This window comes from Capra hircus, chromosome 3 (assembly GCF_001704415.2).
Source record: "Capra hircus breed San Clemente chromosome 3, ASM170441v1, whole genome shotgun sequence".
Classification (NCBI taxonomy): Eukaryota; Metazoa; Chordata; class Mammalia; order Artiodactyla; family Bovidae; genus Capra; species Capra hircus.
In genome coordinates this window covers 93,717,584-93,737,943 of record NC_030810.1, presented here as the reverse complement: position 1 = coordinate 93,737,943, position 20,360 = coordinate 93,717,584, and positions in this window count along the sequence as shown.

The window sequence follows — 20,360 nt, the reverse complement described above, 5'->3', positions numbered from 1 at the left end:
GCTGCAGGGGAGACAATTCCATTCCCAAAACACAGCTGGGTTTGGATGCCTTGGTTAATATCCTCCGGCTTCCCTGGTGGCTCAGACGATAAAGAATTGGCCTGCAAGTCGGGATATGCAGGTTTGATCTCCAGGGAAGATCTCCTGGAGAAGGGAATGGCAACCTACTCCATTATTCTTGCCTGGACAATTCCATGGACAGAGGAGCTTGGCAGGTTATAGTCCATGGGGGTCACAGAGAGTCAGACACCACTGAGCAACTAATACTTCCACTTTCCAGCCTAGAATTTGCTATTGTCCATCTGGATCTGTCCATCCTTCAAATGGTCCCTCCTTTGGGAGACCTTCTCAAACTCTATCCTCGTTTTGTGACCTCAGGAAGAATTCATCTCTCTCCTCTACCTCCAAGGAGCTTAGGCCATGCTTCTCAGCAGCACCTGCCCCAGTGTAAGGCATTCCTTGAAACACGTCTTTGGCCCCACTGGACTGTGAGTTATCCATGCAGCACTCACCTATGCCTTGTTTAATTTGATTAAGCAACCTGGTACCAAGTAGATGCCCATAAACTTTGAATGAAGGTATGATTTAGCAGGAGACCCTGCTCTTTTTCTACGTAAACAGCCTAAATGCCATGTCTTCTATGTATGAATCATCTTTGCTCACAAAGAATATTAAAAAGTATAATTTCTTTTTTTAATTTTAAAAACTGAAGTGTAGTTTATTTTACAGTGTTACATTGTTTCTGGTGTACAGCAAAGTGATTCAGTTGATATATAAATGCCTTTGATTCTTGTACATTGTAATTTATTACAAGGTATTGAATATAGTTCCTTGTGCATATTATACAGTGAGTCCTTTTTGATTGTCTATTTTATATGTAGTAGTTTGTATCTGCTAATCCCAAACTCCTAGTTTATTCCCCCCCACCTACTTTTGGTAACCATAAGTGTGTTTTCCAAGTCTAAGAGTCTGTTTCTGTTTTGTAAATAAGTTCATTTGTACCATTATTTTTAGATTCCACATATGAATGATATCATATGATATTTATCTTTCTCTGTCTGACTTCATTTAGTATAATAATCTCTAGGTCCGAGGAGAACATAGGCAAAACACTCTCCGACATAAATCACAGCAGGATCCTCTATGATCCACCTCCCAGAATACTGGAAATAAAAGCAAAAATAAACAAATGGGATCTAATTAAAATTAAAAGCTTCTGCACAACAAAGGAAAATATAAGCAAGGTGAAAAGACAGCCTTCTGAATGGGAGAAAATAATAGCAAATGAAGCAACTGACAAACAACTAATCTCAAAAATATACAAGCAGCTTATGCAGCTCAATTCCAGAAAAATAAACGACCCAATCAAAAAATGGGCCAAAGAACTAAATAGACATTTCTCCAAAGAAGACATATGGATGTCTAACAAACACATGAAAAGATGCTCAACATCACTCATTATTAGAGAAATGCAAATCAAAACCACAATGAGGTACCACTTCACACCAGTCAGAATGGCTGCGATCCAAAAATCTGCAAGCAATAAATGCTGGAGAGGGTGTGGAGAAAAGGGAACCCTCCTACACTGTTGGTGGGAATGCAAACTAGTATAGCCACTTTGGAGAACGGTGTGGAGATTCCTTTAAAAATTGCAAATAGAATTACCTTATGACCCAGCAATCCCACTGCTGGGCATACACACCGAGGAAACCAGAATTGAAAGAGACACATGTACCCCAATGTTCATCACAGCACTGTTTATAGCCAGGACATGGAAACAACCTAGATGTCCATCAGCAGATGAATGGATAAGAAAGCTGTGGTACATATACACAATGGAGTATTACTCAGCCGTTAAAAAGAATACATTTGAATCAGTTCTGATGAGATGGATGAAACTGGAGCCGATTATACAGAGTGAAGTAAGCCGGAAAGAAAAACACCAATACAGTATACTAACACATATATATGGAATTTAGAAAGATGGCAATGACGACCCTGTATGCAAGACAGCAAAAAAGACACAGATGTGTATAACGGACTTTTGGACTCAGAGGGAGAGGGAGAGGATGGGATGATTTGGGAGAATGGCATTGTAACATGTATACTATCATGTAAGAATCGAATCGCCAGTCTATGTCCGACGCAGGATACAGCATGCTTGGGGCTGGTGCATGGGGATGACCCAGAGAGATGTTATGGGGAGGGAGGTGGGAGGGGGGTTCATGTTTGGGAATGCATGTACACCCGTGGTGGATTCATGTCAATCTATGGCAAAACCAATACAGTATTGTAAAGTAAAATAAAGTAAAAATAAAAATTAAAAAAATCTCTAGGTCCATCCACATTGCCACAAATGGCGTTATTTCATTCTTTTTTAGGGCTGAGTGGTATCTCACTGTATATATGTGCCAATCTTCTTTCTCCATTCATCTGTTGGCAGACACTTAGATTGCTTCCATGTCTTAGCTATTGTAAATAGTGCTGCTATAAACATTGGAGGGTATGTACCTTTTTGAATTAGAGTTTCCTTCAGGTATATGCCCAGGAGTAGGATTGCTGGAAAAGTATAATTTCTAAACAGGTTACTAGTTTGTTGAAGGCGGAATTTGCGTCAGTCCTTGAATCCATAGCATCTGCCATAATGTGTTCATTAGCGTAAATTTGCATCAGATGGTCCTGTCTGTGTCTGTTAGGCCATAATGTTGAATCACTTGCAAACGTATTTCCTCAGGGTAGACAAGTCAGATTAAGCATAGTGAGTAGGTACCTACTCTGTGTCCGAGTTGACAGTAGGCCCCACGGAAATGCACAGTGAGAGGTCTCTCCCTATTGGGAACAAAGTCTAAGTGCTGCGGAGATGTGGTCAGGTGTTAAACGCATGTGAGTTCCTCGTGTGTGGACCAGCTGTGAGCTTCTGTGTGGGGCTACTGAGAGGAAGGCACTGCATGCCTGGCTCAGCTGGGGAGCTGAGCCATCCACAGCTGGATGAGCTCCAAACACACCTAAGGCTTGACTAGGTGTGCACGGGCCCCCAGTGTCATCGTGTGCCGAACCCTTGGGGCCTTCCAGTCTGTAAGAGCAGGAGCGGGGGAAACACTGTAGGGAAGTGGAGACCACCAGGAAGGAGGACCTGGCCCATTCCTGACGCTTGGGATCGGTGGACTTTAATGTCACTTTGCTTTTGGGGTACAGCTGGAATTTTTCTTTCGGGCCTGAGATGGATATGAACCATTAAGGCTTCTATGACTGGAGCTGATTCTGCAGTGAGGCCCTGGGAGCACTCTTTCAGGGCTCCTTAGATGAGGGGTACCCAGGCCTAGGGTGAACCTCTTGGGGTGACTTTGGACCAGAATGGACCCTCCTTAAGGCATATTCTTGTCTCAGGACCAGCCAGAACTATGCTTAACTGCATAACTGGGAGAAGGAGCAGTGGGTGACATCTCCAGGGTGGCTGGTGCTAAGGATGGGAAAGAATCCCCCATACGTCAGTTCACACTCATTGCCCCCAGCCTCAGCACTTTAGTCCCCAGCAGGAAAGCTTGTTGTATGGTGGCCAGGAAACAGGTGGCATGGGGGCTCAGTGCAACATCTGGGAACTGCCCTTCCATAGTTGTTCCACTTGGCTTTCTCATGCAAGAAGCCTGAGATATTGGAGCACAGCCTGGTGAGGGGACTTCGCCTCCCTGGGGGCCTTGGAGGGGCTGTGGATGGTCTCCTGTGTTTGCCTTGGAGCCTGGACAAAGGTGAACTGGGGCTTCTCTGGTAGCTCAGATGATAAAGAATCGCCTGCAATGCAGGAGACCTGGGTTCAATCCCTGGGTCGAGAAGACCCCCTGGAGAAGAGCTTGGCAACCCATTCCAGTATTCTTGCCTAGAGAATTCTATAGACAGAGGAGCCTGGCAGGCTATTGTCCATGGGATTGCAGAGTTGGACACCACTGAGCGACTAACACACACTCAACATGCTGGACAAAGATGGCGATCAGGAAGGGTCCAAGGACACATGGCACCCACGTGGAGAAGGATCAGGCTGACATTCCTACAAAATGTGCTCTCTGGATCCCAAGCCCTCCACAGGGGCAGGAGATATCCCTGGACACACCCCTCCTGGCCCTGTGTGCCCTTGGCTGCAATGGAGAGGCAGGTCGCCTTTGCCCCCGCCACTCCCCACTCGTAAATGAGGCTCGTGACTCACATCTGCTCGGCCAAGCAGCCACAGTTAGGGGAGCCTCATTCAAATGCCAGGCAGACGCAAATAGCACGCTCTGCTCGCCTATGAATAGCCTGCCCAGCTGTTCTGCAGGAGGCCAAGCCGCGTTCTCATCCAAAGTACATTTGTTCTTATTTATGAGCTGCATCAGACGCCATCGGCAGCCTACCTTTGGCCCTTCAAGGCCAGCTTCGTGCGTGTTCTTTGTTCTCTCAAGTCTCACCAAGTGAAATATTAACTGCTGGTGGGACAGAGGGCCTGGGAGCCTCTGAAGGCAGGGTTGATGAAGAAGGATACCTGGAGGGAGGGTTGTTCACTGACCTGGAATTTACCATTGCTCTGAAGCTCACATGACCGGGGCAGTGTTTTCTGCAAGCCACGTAGCGAAGGTGGGTGCCAATTGCCGGGTGCTTAGGCACTGGATGGTGGGTGACCACAGCTGTTTATAGCATCATGGCCACTGGTCAGACTGATCTTGCCCTTGCGAGGGGTCATGGGAAGGACCAGACCCAAGAGCCGGGAGACCCAGGGGTCAGCCTTGGCTCTGCCTCTGGGACAGCTTGGGGAGTCTTGTGGGGAGGCTAGTCATCTCAGGGCCTCATTTCCCTTGGATGTAAAAAGAGAGATTGGAAGAGAAGCACAAAATCTCCTTTCTGACTCAGATATTTTCTGCCCTGGATGCTGAGACCCATGAACTCCACTTAGAGCTAACTGGTAATACATTCCGTATGTTATTTTCATAACATCTTATGAACAAACTCGAACGTACTTCTTGGCCGACTCAGTATTTCTTTCTCATCTGTGAGAATTTACTAGGGCAGCTCTCTACTCCCTTTGCTTCTCTCTCCTTTCCCTTCTCTCCATCTGCCTCACTGCTGTACCTTCCTTTATCTCACTTCCTTTATCCTTACCTTAGATCTGCGGACATCACCTTGGAAGCTGAAACACAATCACGTGTCTTCTGTGGACCCAAGTCAAGTGGACCCATGTCTCACTTTCCAGCTCTACTTCCGGGCTTCCCTGGTGGTTCAGACAGTAAAGAATCTGCCTGCAATGAAGGAGACCTGGGTCCTTAGCTATGTGACCTCGGCCAAACGATTTGTCTGGGTGTTAATTCCTCATCTATCAGAAGGGAATCATATTAGGGTTTGGGGAAGAATTATACACAATATCTCACACGTGAAGGCTCCTTAAATACAAGCCCTTATATGATTGGAACTTAAAAGCTGGCATACGTAAATAACTCATTCTTTAGCCTCTATTTCTGCTAATAGGGATACTCTCCTCCTATTTCTGGGCTCTGAACTTGATATCACCTTGACCTTTCTTCTGGCTTATTCCCTGCAGTTAGCATCTCTGGAAGCCTTCCTTACAGCATCCCTGGGCCTCACAGCTGTGAGAAGAAAACCTGCAGATCCAGGGCTAAGCAAGAGGCTCAGCCTTATCTGGAGAAGGTGCTATCTTTGGGAATTGCTGGAAGATTCCCTCATGCAAGCACTATTTTGGAGGGAATTAGTTCAAGTCCTGGTTGATTAGTCAGGATTCCCTGGAAGTGGGTGTGGGCCTCACTAGTGGAGGTCAAACGAACCAGACTACACTCTCTTTGGATTTGCTATTGACCTCCTTACTGTCCAGAACCTGGCCTGGTGCAGATTTACTTTCCCTGGGCCCTGAAGGTCGCCATGGGCCCTATCACACTATGGGAAAATATTTAAAAATTGCTTCCTTTGAAAGATGCTGCTCTGTGGGCAGGTAGAAGAATGCAAACTGGGTTTCAGCACCCACTTACCTCCCACCCCCCAGCCCTGGCTCTGGCCAAGAGACTTTGTGGAGGCCCCAACCTACTCAACCATAAGGGCAGACCTGACGCTCACTCATTAGATTTCAAGTTCCAGGAAGGTATGGTCCCTTATCTCTTTCATCAGAGAAGCCTGAATACTTAGCCAAAGCCTGGTCACAGTGAAGATGCTCACTAAATATCGTTGAGTGTTGAATGAAAGAAGATAAGCTGACCTCTTGGGGTAGTTAAACGCATGTGCTTTGGAATCAGATAAAACTGAGTTTGGATTTTGCTCCACCTCTTAATAGATGCATGGTTGTAACTTCTCTGAGCTTCAGTTTCCCCATCTTTGTTTTGTTTTTTTTTTTCCTAAAAATTTTATTTAATTTTTTTTTCTTTTTTCTTTTTTTTTTTCTTTTTAAAATTTTAAAATCTTTAATTCTTACATGCGTTCCCAAACATGAACCCCCCTCCCACCTCCCTCCCCACAACATCTCTCTGGGTCATCCCCATGCACCAGCCCCAAGCATGCTGCACCCTGTGTCAGACATAGACTGGCAGTTTCCCCATCTTTGAAATAAGCACACCTGTCCAAATAGTGCTGTGGTGAGGGTTTGCCAAGATGACATATGTAAATACCTATATCAGTGTCTGACAAGAGGTTACGTTTTAATTGCGACTGCCCGGAGATCACTGAGGATGGGCCTTCCCCAGGGCCTCCCAAATCTGAACGACTTTATGGCTGCCAGAGCCTGGAGCCTTTCCAGTCATTCTCAGTGGGGATCTCAGATATGGATTGAGGTGGCTTGCGGTCACAATGATTGCTCACTCCTGGCGCCTATCCCCACACACTTACTGAGGCTTCAAAACCCATTAGGCTCTCAAACATTCAGTACTTCAGTTTCCCAGAAAAAGCCTGACTTATGTTGGCTAGATTATAAATACCTTCTACAATTTACTGTTTCCCATCACGGTACCCCTAGTTGCTCTTGCACTTGGTCTTGGAGATCAGCCACCATCAGTTAGTTGATCTCATACTATCTGCAAAGGCAAGGAAAACAATGGCCTCTCTACAGGACTTTGCCCTCCCACAAGCTCAGGGACCACAAACCTTGCCTGCTGGTGTGGAAAAGCAACCGCCCCGGCTTCTGAGGATGTTCAGCTGAGAAATCCAATACAGGCACATATTCTCTGGTAGTGTCTGTGCTTTTAGAGTCCACAGCACCGCCTGAAAGAATGCATCATTTCATCCTTTAGCAGGATTGCAAGTGGTAATTTGTAAAAGGTTCTGCAGAGATACTGGAAAAGTTGGTGAATAAATTCAGATTAGAGGGAAAATGCAGGAGAGACTTTTTTTTCTTTTACTAGTGACTACATGTGTCTATGGAGACCTGAAGAGTGTCTTGAATTTATTAAGCCAAAAGTCTGCAATTTAAAAACATCACTGTTGGCCCATTCCCACCAATTGATCTGGGACTGAAGTGACTTTTCAAGGGGTGGGGTGTGATGGGGTCGAGGGCTGTAAAGCGGGGAGTCCATGGAATAATGGAATGAACACAGGCAGACTCAGTCTCCTCAGTCGTGTCCCACTCTTTGTGACCCCGTGGACTGTAGCCCTCTAGGCTCCTCTGTCCATGGGATTTCTCAGGCAAGAATACTGGGGTGGGTTGCCATTTCTTTATCCAGGGGATTTTCCTGACACAGGGATAGAACTCACATCTCCTGCACCTCCTGCATTTGGGAGGTGGATTCTTTGCCACTGAGTCACCTGGGCTTCTCACTGAACACAGGACTGTGGGTCAAAACCTTAGGTTTAAACCTCTATCTTGTCCTGATTGGTCATACCTTTGATTGATGTGGCATCACCCTCGAGTGCCTCCATTCGTCTGTTCTTTGTGAGCAACACAGGGATGTGCGGCCATTGGCAGAGTTTATGGTTTGAGTATATGCACAGCCGTGGTGGGTGGGAAGCCACAGGAGATGGGCCCATCTGAGGCCGGCAGGCAGCCAGGGCAGGCGGTCCATAGTCTTGTTCTACAGCCTCTTTGCAGGGCTCAGGGTCCTTTTGAGGGAGGAAAACGGAAGGGAGAACTTGTGGGGGAATTGGGGCCTACTCCAGCACATGGCAGCATTGTGCTGATGATTCAGCCAACGAGCACGTCTTTTGCCGCCCAGACAGGATTTCACAGGTGTTCAAGAGCTTCTTCCCTCATCACAAGGCAGTTGTGACTGAAGGGGAGGGAGGAGGGAGATAGAGCAGACTGCAGAGAACACACAGCCCAAGTGTGGATGTTGGGGTGAGAGGGTGTTGAGGAGAGAAAGAGAGAGACTGGGGGAGAAGCAGAGGGGAGAGCTGCCGGAGGGGAAGGGAAGGAAAAGTGGAAGGCGAGGAGGACCAAAGAAGCAGAGTGAGCCTTCAGGATCAGCAGTCACTCAGCCCAGGTCATAGCTGATGTCAAGCTCCTGCAGAGGAACTCTGAGTATCCCCCGAAACACAGGTCCTGGAAGACAGATCCCCGGGGCCTCTGGCAATAGGAGTAGTTACAGAATTTATAGGGGTAGCAAAACTAAAAAAAAAAAAAGCCTCAGTAAACAAAATAAATGGCATCCCAATGCAATTTTTAAATAGACTCTATTTTTTTAGAGCAATTTTAGGTTCACAGCACAACTGAACAGAAGGTATAGAGATTCCTCCTATATGTCATGACCCTGCCCACACATAGCTTCCCCCATAATTAACACCCCCACCAGAGTGGTGTGTTTGCAGTAACTGATGCACCTACACTGAAACAGCATCATCTAAAGTCTATGGTTCCCATCAGGGTTCGCTCTTGGTATTGTACACTCTGTGGGTTTTGACTAATATGTAATGACATGTATCCACCATTATAGTATCATAATGAGTCGTTTCATTGCCCTAAAAGGCCTCTTCACATTCCAGGATGTCTGGCTCTAGGTGAGTGATCACACCATCGGGATTCATCTGGCCGTGAAGCTCTTTTCTGTATAATGCTTCTGTGTATTCTTTTTACCTCTCCTTAATATCTTCTGCTTCTGTTAGGTCCAGACCATTCTGTCCTTTATTGTGCTGATCTTTGATTGCATATAACCAGTGTCCAGTAAATACTTTTCAGTAACTATGGCCTAGTGACTGACAGTAGCCTGGGACAACTAGACACATGGCCTAGGCTTTATTCAAGAACTGAGATCTCCCTTTTAGCTTCTCTCTCTGGCCAGTGGCATTCGTGTGGGCTGAACCCTTGAGGTATAATAGGTGTATTTTTCACAATGTGCTGAATTGCCACTGCCTTTTATTTTAACTTTCAAAATATAACTTTGAGGAATTAAGAATTGTTACATAATTGTGGGGGCTTCCCAGGTGGCTTAGAGGTAAAGAATTTGCCTGTAGACACAGGAGAGGTAGGTTCAGTCCCTGGGAGGGAAGATCCACTGGAAGAGGAAATGGCCACCCACTCCAGTATTCTTGCCTGGAGAAACCCATGAACAGGGGAGCCTGGCAGGCTGAGAATCAGACACGATTGAGCGACTGAGCATGCATATAATTGTGGACGATATCAAAGCGATGCTTAAGAAGCAGCTTAAAAGTGTGCTACTTGAATATATCTTTCCCATTTCAAACAGCTACACTGAGTAACAGATACCTTAGTGAAGCAGTCATATTATAATTCATTAATCAGCCAAGTTTCAAGAGTGAAGATCTGATAACATAAAAATTGTGGCCTTAGGGTGGAGGGTCATGAAAGAGTAGATTCATCATTTTAAGTCCTGGGTCCTCTGTTTACCTGTTATAAATCCCTGGCCAATTTTCTTATTCTCTATGGGCATTTTCTCATCTGTAAAATGGAAATGGTGTAATGCCTGACCTGCTTACCACACCAGAGCTATTGTGAAGATCAAATGAAATCACAGAAGTGAAATATTTTGCAAGTCATATAGTGCTGCACAAATATAATTACTATCATTAACTGGAGTCACAATCATATAAAAAATGAGATATGAATAGTAATTACATAGAACGCAGAATGCTAGATTTCTAGGATTATGCGGGTAGCAGTGAAAGCCCCCCTTCAGTATCCTATGCCCTTCAACCCAGAAAATGAAGAGCATAGAAATGGGAGAAACTTCTAGAACTTAAATGGGTAAAAGCTGTCTCTAATGGATATGCTTAGCCATATGCAGTTGTAAACCAAAATGATGTATGTGACTGAACAGTCTGGGAATACTCAAATAGAAATCAAGGTGATCTTGCTGTAATTTAAGGAAGACAGGCCTGAATGCGATTACAAATCAGAAAGTGGGAAACTAATGGCTTATATGTCATGTTACTGTATCAACTATGACGTGACACTGCTTCCAAGAGGGGGTGTCTACAGGGAACCCACATCAGAATTACCTGGAGACGGTGTAAAGGTGGATGTGGGTTTGTTAAATGCACTTTCCAGGATCCTACAACCCAGAACCATGAATCAGAATCACTGGCAGTGAGGTCAGGAAATCTACCTTTCAGATATACCCCAGGTTCCAGAACAGCTATTTTGTAGAGTCTGTTTGATAACAATCCACTTAGAGGCATTTCCTCTTCTTAAGGCAAAAGCAACTTTGGAAAGATTTCAAAAGAGGAAACAAGTGATGTAGGGAAACTAGAACTTGTTTATAAAGGAAAATTAAATATGCATAGCCTTGGACTAGATGAAGTCATGACTATGGTTTATAAATATTTTAAAGGAACAAACTCAAGTGGTGGAATCTAAATATTTTATTCAGGTACTAGATGGCATAAGTAGGAGTAATGGAATGACATAGACAGAAGCACTTGGGCCAGACATCAAGGAAAACATCCGATAGTGTAAAAAAACTGTTATAGAATCATTTCACATGGTTAAGTCAACCACAGTATCAGTCCATTCAGTGGAAAAAAACAGTTGGGCAGCATTTGAAAAACAACCAAGTGAGTGCTTACATTCTGTCTCTCTTCTTTTTAAATGGTTGTTTTGATGTCTGAAGCTTTGTTATTCCTAAGTCACAGGAATCAAGATGATTCTTAATAAATGAAAATATGACTCGTCAAAAATGTTTGGGACAGGAAGTGCCTACTGGTTCTGGCTGAGACTAGAAGGAGGAGAAGCAGAATGTTAGAATAAAACTGCCTTGAGCGAGCATCTTCATCTTGTCTTAGACCCCCTGTTGGAAATGGTATGAGCATCAGAGAAACTGATTTTATGCCAGGCCCTGTCTCACTTAATCTGCATAACTTGGTCAGGCAAGTGTTATTATTCTCATTTCATGGATAAGGTAAGTCAGGCTTAAAGAGTGTGATTAACTAGGAAATCAAAGCCTGGAATTTGAACTCTCATCTATATGACTCCAAAGTCCATGCCTTTTCTCCTCCAGCAGTTTTTGAGGACAAAATATAATCCTCCCTAGTATTTCCTTCTGTATCTAAAAGTGACAAAATGAGCTAAAGAAGAATGACACCTACAGACAATTCAACTCTCTTCAAGCAACCTTGATACTGGGAAGCTTTGTGAGAAATTACTGTACTTGTCTCATTTCAGATCCAGTCATTGTCCATAGAACTTGATCATTTTGAATACTGGTAAAATCAGAGTTAGGCTTCCCTGGTCACTCAGTGGGAAAGAATCTGCCTGCCAATGTAGCAGAGGTGGGTTCGATCCCTGGGTCAGGAAGATCCCCTGGAGAAGGAAATGGCAACCCACGCCAGTATTCTTGCCTGGGACATCCCATGGACAGAGGAGCCTGGTGGGCTGCAGTCCATAAGGTCGAAAAAGAATCGGACACAACTTAGCGACTAAACAACAGCAAAACTCCGAGTTAATAGGGCAGCTAGTGGAAGGGAATGCCATTTGGACTATCGTTCAAGCCAAGATCTCAGAAACAGAAGCAATAATGACAGAAATGTGTCCTTCCCTTGACCATCCCCCTCTTTCCTCATTTTCCTCTTCTAACTCCACCGTCAACACCAGCACCAGAACCACTACCTCCACCATCACTCGTTTATGAGGAAAATTTAATATCACCTATTTAATGTTCATGAACATTACTCCCCACCGCTCAACCCAAGGAAACCAAATCAATGTTCTTTACTGGATGCTTCTCCCTTTCACACCAGCCACACTTTGGGAGCATGAAGCAGATCCACTATACCAACAGAAAAATGAGAAGAACCACAGTTCCTTACTCCCACCTCTGCAAAAGAACAAGTCGTGTTCCAAATTGCTATGGCTTCAGAATCCCTGTGAACAGATATAAAGAGAGCTCAGCTTTCTTCACGCACTCTTGGGCAGCCCGGAAGCTACAGAATCACTGGGTTAAAGAAAGTGTCTGATAAGCCACAGACATTATGAAGCCGACCTGTCTCCACACATGGCCCTGAGTGGGAGCTCAGAGACATGGGCTAAGAGGGCGCCTCAGAACCTGCCCTGTGCGTAAACACATGACAAATATAGTTCTGCATCGAAGGCTTTGGCCCCACTGGGAAATCTCCAACTTGAAAACCTGCTGACATAAACAAGGGGAGAAGCTTGGTAGCCAGTCAGAAGCTTGTTGTTGGAAGCTGCAGCCTGACTTGAGCAACAGTGATTCTCCACAGCTCCCTAATTGCACCCTTGTTGGGATGGCCTAGGAAGCCCTTGAGGGGCCCCTGGGGCTTGTAACCAGCTCTGCTTAGGTCAGAGCTCCAGGTAAATAAGCCCCCTTGGGTCTGCAGATGTGTAAACAGCTCTGCACTGACATTCAAACATAAACTCAGTATTGAAACGCCACCAGATCTCAGATCCAGGAGAGCAGAAGAGGGGCTGGGCCTCCATCTGTGCCCAAGGAGAGGGCCTAGAGATGGGTTACAAAATGTTGGGTGATCTATTAGTGAGCCAAGGATGAACGATATGAAAGAGGGAGTCCAGTGGGGAGACGGGCATGGAACCAGCGCTGACATGGGGACATAGCTTAGAAAGGGAATGTATTGTCTACTGGGGTTGCCCCAGTAAAGACAAGTTTTGCTGACAAAGTAGAAGGAGCATGAAAGAGAAGGAGATTGGACAAGAGGGAAAGGATAAGCTTCAGTAAAGAGCCAAGCGAGCCCGTCAAAGTGCCTTTCAAGGAACTTACTATTGTAAGGAGCGAGCTGAAATGGTTGTTCTTTGCCTGAGTCAAATTACAATACGGAACTAAGTAGAATTAGGGTGTAATCCCAAAATACTGGGGTGTTCTGACCAATAAAACAATAAAAGGTTGAAGGTGAAATCTGATGAGGAAGGAACTAAGTAGAATAAGGGTGTAATCCCAAAATACTGGGGTGTTCTGACCAATAAAACAATAAAAGGTTGAAGGTGAAATCTGATGAGGAAGGCACATACTGGAAAAAATCTTGGCTGTCACTGAGTCTAAGTCTCCACATCTTGACATTTAGGTAACTAACCAAGTCAGCAGAGGGAAGCAGTTTAAATACGACTGATGGACATTTCTCTATACACTGCTGGTTTTGTGTCTTGACTTCCCATTCTGGCGTGGTCGGTGTGACACTTGCTTCTACATCTTCCACCAAGTCTCTCTGATACCTTCAGTCCTGCAAGAAATAACGTCAAGTCCTGTTCTTCCCACATTGTGGTTACCCTCAAAGGGAGAGATCCTTCCTTCCTAAGTGAGATCCCCAGCTAGGATCCCTCATGTTGCTCAAAAAGATACTGACTTCTGAATGCCACCCTGCAAAACGTCTCTTTTTCCAGCTCAGCAGCCTTCCTGCCCATCATTTTATTTTTTGTGCTCACTAGTCAAGCTCCTAAGCAGAAAGGAGCAGCAAGCCTTCCTGGTTTCATTCAAAAACATGGAGGAGTGTGGATGAGGACAGAATGGGACATGAGGGAAGCATGTAGAGTGCATAGTTGTTTAATTTCCCACCAACCACATAAAAAGAGCATGTATTTTCTGATTTTAACAGTTTCCAATTATCTGTTATTGTGCAAAGGAGACACATCAGTGAGGCTGACAGTGAAGTGAGTTTCAAATTTTCCAAAGCTATTTTTCACCAAGTTCACATGAGACTGTAGCTGGGTTCCCACAGGGAAAGGAACTCCTCCAATAATCAGAGGTGAAGACTCTTCAGGTGAAGAGGTTAAGAAAGTGCCACTTCTGTGACAAACAGATTAATGTGTTATTCTAGCAGGGTTGTGCCTGCCTGGAATCTGGGGGTGTGTGACAGAATGATACAAAGAAAAGGGTGCAGGATGTGGAGTTAAGCAGGTTTGGATCTCAGCTCTCTTATGTAACATTACCTGTAACATTAATTTTAAATTAAATTCAGTCAATTTTGGACTTCCCTGGCAGCCCAGTGGAAAAGAATCCATCTGCCAATGCAGGGGACATGGGTTCGATCCCTGGTCCAGGAAGATTCCACATGCTGAGGGGCAGTTAAGCCCACGGACCGTAACAACTGAGCCCGGACTCTGGAGCCCTCGAGCCGCAACCACTGAGCGCATGTGCTGCAGCTGCTGAAGCCGGCGCCCCAGAGCCTGTTTTCTGTAACAAGAGAAGCCACTGCAATGAAAAGCCTGCACACCGCCATGAAGAGTAGCCCCAGCTCACCGCAACTAGAGAAAGCCTGTGTGCACCACCAAGGACCCAGTGAGACCAAAAATAAAATTTTAATTAAATTAAATTCTCTGTGCTTCAGTTTTCATACCCATGAATAGGGGATCAGCATACCTATTATATAGGGTTATTATGAGGCTGAAATGAGATAATGTTGCAAAGTACTTGGTTATAGTTGGTACGTGTAAATGATGCTTAGTCTTACCTGACAACTCTCTTTCCTTTGGAGATAAGAACTAACTTGTTTTGTGCAGTAGTGTGCTATGTGCCGCTTCCTGGCTACAGACTGTCTACCTATCATAACAGCTACTATTGACTAAAGACATAAAATGTGACAGTCAGGTGCCTTATAACTCCACCGATGATACTTAGCAACAACTCTGCACAGTGAGTTTGCGTCTCCCAATTGTCTAGATGAAGATGCAAGGGCCCAGATACTCAGATGACACCCTCACGGCACTTGAGCCACTCCAGGATGTCCGTTTGTCTCTCAGCTACTCTTCTGGGTCGTGGGGGTTACTTGCACAACATAGATTTACAGTGGCCAAATTGAGCAAAAAGTACAGGATGCCCAGTTAAATTTGAATTTCAGATAAACAGCAAATACAATTTTAGTATAGATATGTCCCATGCAATATTTGAGACATACTTACACTGGAAAGAGAATTTGTTGCCCTCTGGCCACCCTACTGAAATTCCACGCTCTCCTTCTCCTGTTGGGAACATCCACATCTGGAAACACTGTCAGTGACAGCCTGCTTCTGAACAATGGTACTGCCCCTGCAATCTACACTGCTGGCATGCTCTCTTCCTCCAAGTCATCAAGTATTCACCAAGGTGGGTTTAAAATGGCCATCGTGCATTTTCCTTAGAAATGAGGCTTTCTGCATTTCTTTCTGCTAAGACCTCTAGCTATTTTATTTGCTGCTGCTACTCAGAACCCCCAGTTCCACCATGCTCAGATTGGCAAATATTTAATATGTTCAATTTTAAAGCAGTTCCAATTCTCTTTTAATTAGATATTTAACTTAATTGGCTGCTAGTCAATGACCTCAGAATATTTGTTTTCAGCTTGGTGAGAATGGCAGAGGGACCATTTGTACGTATAATACCTGGCTGGTTGTCCTCGTTTTCGGTGACGCCTTTGCTCTTAATGTTCCTTCTTAATGCCACGAATATTGCCTCCTCAGCAAGTAAAATATCAGGCCTAATTAGAAGCTGTTCTGATGAGTCCCCTCCCATATTGAAAATACCCGGAGAAATACTGAAGATAGGAGAACAGAGGGTGACGCAGGGCAGGGAATTCAGGAAATCGGATGCCCATTATAGAACTATCAAACTTGAATTTGACAATCAGGAAGCAGGTTCCTGAACTGCCTTGGGGATGTGGGAGGCTGGGGAAGAGGGTCAGGCTGGCCCTTTGGCTGTGTCAGGGGAAGGGAATATGAAGGGCTTGAGACCAGTGCCAATGAACTCACTTCCAAATAGTATCTATGATTCAGATTTGTGCCTCAGCAAAGTTAGAAATTATTATCTGGTATGGCTTTTTGCACAAACCAGCTCTTACGAAATAGGAATGCCAAAGGTCAGGCACTCAGAATCACTTTGTGTAGTTTTGTACCCCTGACTTGACTACAACTGGCCCTTTGCCAAGTGACCTCCCTGTCATAGTCCAATGTTACATGGTAAAAAAAGAACAGCTGAGGCTATGCTGAGGTAATATATTAATCCTACTACCTTTTGCCAAGCACGTATTATATGCCAGGAGCTCTCGTTTGACTCTGCATCGTGGATAGGGCTAAACTTTCTGGGTTTGAATCCTGATTCTGCAACTTACCAGTTGGATGACCTTGGAAAAGTTACTTTATCTCTCTGTGACTCAGTGTCCTCATCTATAAAATAAGGGTGGCACATAGGAAGCGCTAAGTGTCTGGAATACATATTCTTTGGCATCTGTGGGACCAGGAGGTAAATGGAAGCTTCATTTCTCTGAGAAGAGCCTGGAAGGGAAGGAGTATGTCAACCAAAGAAAAACACACAACCTAAAAGGTGCAAATTGAGTTTTATTGGGAATCTTCCTCAGAACTATAGCCCAGGAGGCAGCCTCTTGGATGGCTCTGAGGCACTGCTCTGAAGAGGTAAGGAAGGAGCCAGGATATACAGGAGTTTTTGCTGAAAACAAAACCATGTGGTCTAACATGAAAAGATTATTGCTGATCACAGAAAATGACATCTCAACGTAATCATTTTAGCACTTTGAGTGGGAAGATGCCAGAGTCTGAATTCACTGAAATTATTCCTTAGCTGTTCATCTTAACTATCTAAGGCCAGTATCCACAGCACAGAATATTTCCTGTTTCTCTCCACCCTGAATTCCCCTCATGCTGTGCTATAAGGGGAGGGTAGCTGCAGTGGCCGATGGCTTGATGCTGGGGCAGCATTTGTTGTCTCCTGGAATGGCAGGCCACGTTCCCTTTCCACAAGTGTGACACAGAGGCAGGGAGCAGTGCAGAGGGTGACGTCCCTGACATCATGACCATTTCACTGCAGAGCTGAGAATCCAGATTGGCTCTGATCTGAGAGCCTCTTGGATCTGCAGGTCCAGGACTCTGCGCTGAGGATGGGTCAGGAAGCCCATCCCTCCAGAACTGGCTTCTGCAGGCTCTGATGCTCCCCCTCTACCCTGTCGGGTAGGGACCTATTACTGAACCAAACTTGGATTCGCTTCACACTGTGCGGCAAAACCAATTTTCTGATACCAGATTGTGGCAAAGGGAAGTACAATTTTTTATACTGCAGTTGCCAAGCAAGAAGGACAGGCAGTTCATGCTCAAAAGGCCTAAACTTGCTGATGGCTTTCAGGGAAGGGCTTTTAAAGGCAACGTTTGCCGTGAGAGTTGCAGGGGGCATGGCTTTCTTCTGATTGGTTGGTAGTAAGATAACAGAGTGGTAGTTCAGGAATCTTAACCACTAACCTTCTGCTTCCAAGGAGGCTGATATCTCCATGCTTGCGGTCAGCACGCAGTCAGCATCCTCCATCTGGATGAAGTGGACGTTTTTCTTAGCTCCTGATGAGCAACTCAAAGACCTGTGTCAGACTATTAGGTATATCCCTTGAGGATGAACGAGAAATTTGTTTCATTGCTGAACTATTTTCTTGATTGCTTTCCCTGTGTTTCTACATTCCCTCACTTTCCTAATTAGTAACTGCTTGGATCTACTCTTTGGAACTCAGGGAAGGTCTAGGAGACTAAAGCCCTTCTCTACAAACAAGAAATGGGGAGGATTGAGGGGCTTTTATACCCAGGAAGGGCCTGTAGGGTCCCGTTTGGTTTCAATCTCCCCTTTTTCTTTGATACTCCTTAATCTTGGGAGGAACTGGGAGCAGGACAAGAAAGAGAATAAAGTTTGGGATAGGTAAAGAGTTGGACATGACTGAGCGACTGAACTGAACTGAATCGTCAATTCAGCAAGGGAATTCAGCTTTACGGGGATTCAGTTTCAGACCCAGTGTTCTAACATCTCAGCACATAGGTCTCATGAGGGTGGACCCCTCATCTGCCTTCTTTGAGGAGGGACATCAGGGGAGTTTAGCTATCAGGATGGGATGCTGTCCGGGACTGGAGTGAGGACTGCTATGGGCTGACCTGAGAAATTTTAAGTCCAAAAGACCAGGATCGGGCAATTAGCCAAATTAAGGGGACCAGGAACAGATGAAAGATCCTGGGTACAAAATCAAGAATCTGAGAACCAGGTGATGAGAGCAAACACCAAGGAGGCTGAGAGTTCAGTGAGGGTGACCTTCTTGGCTGGTGTGGTTCGTGGATGGTTCAGCTGAGCTCTCAGCAAAGAGTTGAAAGCTCTGGTCTCCTGAGGCCAGTTCCTCAGTTCCCACACTGCACCCTGCCATCCATGGAGCCCAGCCTGGGAAGAAAGAGATATTACTACCTAGCCTTTCCAGACTTCCCTGGTGGCTTAGTGGTAAAGAATCCACCTGCAAGCCCTGAGTTGGAAAGATCCCCTGAAAGAGGGCACGGCAACCCACTCTAGTATTCTTGCCTGGAGAATCCCATGGACAGAAGAGCCTGACAGGCTACTGTCCATATGATTGTAAACAGTCAGACACGACTGAAGTGACTGAGCATGCATCTAGGCTTTTAACATCCTGACAGTAACTACTTGAATCCTCAGGTCAGTTGTCAGCCATGTTCCAGATATAGCGATGGTGGTTTCTTTTTAGTGATACACTGAAAATCATAATTAATCAATTCCTCTTGGGTGATGGGGAAACACCCCATTCAGTGGTGTTATGGGCTGGAGTCAGGAGGAAGAGTAGGACCAGTGGAAGGTAGGGTCCATTGGCCACCTTCTTTTCACAGCTCCAGACTGATCGCAAGCGCCTGGGAAAGACTCCTGGCTGGCTGAATTAAGATGGGCAGATCTGAACGAGGGTCTTGACTGCTCCTAACAATTTGTTTTGTTTTGTTTTTACAATGAAGCATGGCCCTCACAATTTAAAAATAGCATGGGCCTGATTCAATAGTTGAATCAGTGACAAAATGTGGACATAAAACCAGTCTTTTGAGTCTTCCAAGCAGGAGGCGTATTTTGGAGTGTACTTGCCCCATTTCTGATGGATCTCACCCACCTGCTTCTGTGCTGCATTGGGAATTTGCCACTTCCTTCTATGCTCCTGGGCTCTCCAAGCCTTTAAAAAAAAAAATTTGCTGCAGACTGGGGCAGAGGTGGAGGTACCTGCCAAGGATGTCTCAGGGCTATGACCCCCACCACTTCCCGCCCCCACCAACCATGGGCTGCAAACTAGTCCCAGAACTGTTTTTTGCTTTGTTTTCTTGTTTGATTTTGGCCAAGCCATGGGGCATGTGGGATCTTAGTTCCCCAACTAGGGATTGAACCCCTGCCCCTTGCAGTGGAGGTGTGGGGTCTTAACCATTGGACCTCCAGGGAAGTCTCAGCACTGTTCTTTATTCTCTCTGGAGCACAGAGGGTGACCTCCAGGGCCATCTGGGTGTCAGGCTGTTCCTGGGAAGGGATGAGGTGACAGAGGGTTGGGATTCCACTGGCCCTGCCCCAGCTGAATGCCATCAGCTCAAGTGCCCAAGCAGAACAGACGGGAGCCCAGCAGATGACTTGCAGCTGCGAGGCATTTGTTGTGGAAACAGAATCGCAGATGGCCATGCGGCCCTTCCTGCTGAGTTGTTCTCTTCACACAGTTTCACGGGGGTGAGGGTAAGAGTAGCCTGTGCTATAAATAAGCTAATAAGTTCCTGGCAGCTGCTGTCCAGCTTACTGCCTTTGTCTGGGAGTGTGGACATACTGGCTGAGACAAATGAGAAATGGCAGGGTCTCCCTGGAGGGAAGGATTGAGGCCCTTTTCTCCCAGCCCTGGGGTCTGGAGGCCCTCTCCCCTCCTCCCTTGATGCATGGAGGCACATCTGGCCTTACCCATTTTACTGGCCTTACCCGTTCTCCCCAGTCACTTATCATCATTCAAATGCTTAATATCAATATTGTCATGAATCATCTCCCAGCTCAGAGGCAGATCACAAAGGTTTACTGACTCCTGGCAGCCCTGGACAGTTCCGGGTTTAGAAACACTCTTGCCAGGTAAATGCCTCCACTCAGGGCCCTTCCCAACCTGCCGTCATGTCACCCTGGGACGCTCTCTCTTCTTTGACTGGTCTGGATTCAGGCAACTCTGGAGGGGGTCAGTGGGCCACA